Here is a 4,644-nt window from a genome sequence, read left to right as displayed (position 1 = left end):
TCACTGAAGAAATGGAAGTAATAGAAATGTCTTTTCTCACAACAAATTTTGCAGTTAAAACTCAGCCTGATTCTCCATGGTTTTGATAATGATTTAGTACCTTTTATTACTTTTGTATTGGAGGGCTCATATATGGAGCATTGAACTATCCATTAAAAGTAGTTTGCAGCCCTGGCCAGTGTGGATCAGTTGGTGGGGTGTCATCCTATGTACCGAAATGTTGCCGATTTGATTCCTGGGCAAGGCACATGCCTGGATTGCAGGCTTGATCCCCGGTAGGGGTCAGGCAGGAGAAATCTGATAGACATTTCACTCTCAAATCCATGTTTCTCTCTCTTCCTCTCCCTTTCTCTCTCTCTAAAAATTAATAAAAATATTTTTAAAAAGACTTTGCAAAGAAACAAGGTTAAGAAGAAGACAGGAAGAGGGGGTCTGTAGTTGACCCAGAGAAGTGTAGATGAGGTCATTCGGGGATCAAGGTAGGATTCATATAAGGGTTCCAAAGGAAAATGTAGTTTATACTACCAAGAGTTTATAATGTGAAAGAAATAATAGATGAGAAGATATAAAGCCAATTTTCTCATTAAACAATTGAGACCAGTAAAGTTGTGATTTATCTTAAAATCACACAGCTAATGAATGGCAGAGAAAGACCTAGAGCTCACTTTCTCACTCTAGAATATGTGATCATTATCTGCTTGAAGGCCAGAGATGATCTGGTTGAGGATTGAGAAATGCTAGCGTTCATTGCATTGTATCTGCTACCAGGAGGCATTTACTTCAATATGGCATGAATCACAGGGTGAATTAAAAACAGTCAGCATTAGGACAAAGACCAGATAAGAACACACAGAGTACATCCATCCAAAAAAACAGTGATAGACTTATTTGATATGCAAGATCAGAAAACAAGCAAGAGATTTCGTGTCTTCATAATATGTTGTAGTATATTTAGAAATTATACTAATATTTAGGATATTGATATTTTACATCTGAGTTCCAGTTTTAACAAGAACCAAGGAAGCAGATGTTCTGTGATGTCTTTTTATTTTGTAGTTGTATGCATGTTGGGGCTCTCTTTGGAAAAATAAAACATCAAGAATTTAAAATATTGCACTATCTTAATGCACTATCTTTTGCATTGTCTACTAGAATTTAGAAAATAACATCTTGCCAGCTGCATTGTGTCAACTTTCAGGGAAATTCTACCTCTGCCTATACACATGGTTCTATTAATACCAGCAAGGTGCAAAGTAGAATATAGTCAAAGGGATCATTAAGCTATTTATATCTCAACTAGAGGTCCGATGCAGGAAAATTCGTGCAAACGTAGGCCTTCCTTCCCCCGGCTGCCAGCACTGGCTTTCCTCCGGCACCTGGGACCCGGGCTGGCTTCCCTCTGGCTCAAGCTTTGTCAGGAAGGACATCTGGAATGACGTCCAGAAGATACCCAGTCTAATTAGCATATAACCCTTTTATTATTATATATTTGATATAATAAGTTCACAATTACTTAGAATAAAGAGGAATATGTCAGGGAAGTAAGATTTCATTTCCTGTAGTGTTTATTAAACAGTAAAGTATATGTGCAAGGTATAATGGATTAAAAGTCTCATGACATCAGATGGACTTTCTGAAATATCATGGCAAAAATTCCAAATAATTTTGAGAGTATTTAAGCATTTGGAGAAGTGAGCCAGCCACTAGTCATAACTACTCTCTATTTAAGTAGTGTCAATACCCAGCAGATTTTACAGGAATATATCTTTTGATAACTGTATTTTAGGAAGTCTACATTTGCCTTAGGCTTCCTAACTACCTTTATGAATAAATATTTGAAAAATAAATGCATTATAAAATTAATTTATTTAAAACAGTTAGCAATCGATACTAGATGGAAAACATTGTTATAAATAATGCAAGATAATTAAGTTGGTAAATGTCCAAGCTTTTCTATAAGATTTTTTTCAACTTCCAGGAGCCTAGTTTTCTTTTTCATAGTACCCACTTTTGTTTGTTTTGTTGCCTTTGGAGAAAACAAATTCTTTTACACAAAGCATGAAAAATCTTTGACTAATAACTAGAAAAAATTTTATATACTTTAACAAGTCAATAGGTTATTGATCCAGAAACTCTCATTTTTTTCTGACTCTAATAAAATTTAAATAACAGAATTAAAAGTGAGTTTATAGACATGCATAATATAATTGCATAACAGATACTATATTAGTTGAATACTCTCTGTTATTTCCTTTTCTTATTCATTTACAGAACCCTAGATGTGAATATGCTTGGGAATGAATCATAATTTATTTAAGCCAACTTTTACAAATGATTGATTTAGAGAAGGATATAGAGCTGTTTGCTATGATACCCGTGCTATCAGTGGAAGCGGAGTTCTTAGGGTGCTACAAGGGAAATAATTTCCTGAGGCACCCATGGGAGGATAAGGTTTTATGGAAAATTTTATTGATGATGTAAAATTAAGGGGGTTCTTGTTTAAGGTCCCATCTCTGTCTGTTCTGCTATGGAAAAACCCCAATCTCATCTTCAGCAGGGCCTGAATTAAGGGCACTGCCCAGAATTTCTGTTCCATATAAAATACAATCCAGTCTAGTATCTGGATAGCTTAGCTTGTGTTCCCAGCTGAAGTCCATTGCCTCTGTTGTCTGCACAGCTATGGGCCATGCTACTGATTAAGGCCACACAGCTATGGAGAGAGAACAGGAGAGAGCACGGGCGAGGGTGGGTCATGGAGCAAGCAAGAACAAGTGGGAACAAGAGCATGAACAAGGAGGAGGTAACTCTTTGTCTAGAGAGTTTAACTTTCCAAAATTTGGAGTGTTTCTGATAGGGACAACCCCAGCCAATCCACTGTTCCCTAGACTAAACTAGCAGGCAAGCACCTTCTCTATATCACCCCAACTTCAGTGAGCATGAGCCCACCTCTCCCTTTGATCCTTTACCTCAGTGATCTGCAGGGGATGGACTAGTGGTTCCCTGAGGAGCATGATGTTGTAGCTTCCTGGGGAAACCATCCAGATGACCATACTTATAATGTCTGGCCTTCCCTTTGCTCTCTTCCTATTATTAATAAACTAGCTAATTATGATGATAATACCTGGAGCTAAAGTACCCATAATGCAAAATAAGGCCACAAGTCTTAGAATCAAAGTTAAATGGAGAAGACTAGAGCAAGACTCTGTCTTTGAGTAACTGAAGAAAATCCTGGTCTACCTGCCTCCAGATATTTTAATAAATGCAGAATATACTTCTTATGGTTTGATCTAGGCATAGTTTGGATAAAATACTAGTATATCTTATATGTATGTTGGCAAGGGTTCCAATTACAGTCAAGAGGCTTTAGTTTCATTTGAACCAACATGAAGACCAAACTTCAGCTTAAATGAGCTCATAAAGTGCTATAGACATTTCCTTTTTCCCCCTTTAACTCCCTCCATTCCACTCTTGCCCCACCCACAGGCCTTCACCACACCATTGTCTGTGTCTATGGGTTATGCATATATACATATAAGTTCTTTGGTTAATCATTCCTGCACCTCCCCCACCCCACCTTCCCTCTGAGATTCATCAGTCTGTTCCATGCCTCTGTATCTATTTTGTTTGTCACTTTATTTTGTTCATTAGATTCCACTTATGAGTGAGATCATGTGATACTTGTCTTTCTCTGACTGGTTTATTTTGCTTAGCATAATACTCTCCAGGTCCCTCCAAGTTATCTCAAAGGGTAAGAGATCCTTGTTTTTTACTTCTGCATAGTATTCTATTGTGTAAATGTACCACATCTTTTTTATTCACTCATCTACTGTTGGGCACTTAGGGCTGTTTCCAGATCTTAGCTATTGTTAAATAATGCTGCTATTGTGTGTGCCCTGACTAGAGATCAACCGGCAACTTTAGCTTATTAGGGCTATGTCCTCACCAACTGAACTAACCAGCCAGGGCTTACCCCTGTACTTATTAAAAAGAAAAAGAGGAAAATAAGAATTAGTTAAGATATTTCTTAAAATGAAAAATGTACTCCAAATATTTTTTGAATTATGATAAATTATTGTTAACCATAAGTGAAATTATGAATATCCATTTCTTATACAAATCATTATCTTCTTTCTTATGAAAGTGTAGAAGTTTCCCCCATGCACAAGAGCCTATTCTCTTCATATTTATATAGGTCAGTAGACCTCAAGTTTTGACTTCACAATACCTTTATACTTTTAAAAGTCATTGAAGACTTCAATTAGGTTTGTTTGTGTGTGTTGTATTTATTAGATCTGGCTTAATGGAGGAAAGCCACACTTTTTAATATCTACTTCTTCAATCACACTGCCTAGATATAATGTTTTGGTAGTTGTATACAATGAGAACCCATGCTCAAACAGGAATAGCTGAAAAAGGCTGGCCTTTTCATACAATTGTGGGTATTCTTTGATACTATACCAAAACTCAACAAGCAGAATTTTCTTAAATATCATTGCAATGTGAAATCTGAAATCATGTGAACTTATTGAACTTTTTTACATTCAAATCCATTTGTTTGTCTTACCCACTGAATGAATATTTTACCCAGGCACGAATGTGTAACGTTATGTATTGCTCATTTGGAAACTATTTACTCACTTTCCA

Source organism: Myotis lucifugus, unplaced genomic scaffold, assembly GCF_000147115.1.
Source record: "Myotis lucifugus unplaced genomic scaffold, Myoluc2.0 scaffold_74, whole genome shotgun sequence".
NCBI lineage: Eukaryota > Metazoa > Chordata > Mammalia > Chiroptera > Vespertilionidae > Myotis > Myotis lucifugus.
The sequence above is the reverse complement of the archived record's forward strand: the minus strand, read 5'-3'. Positions refer to the sequence as shown.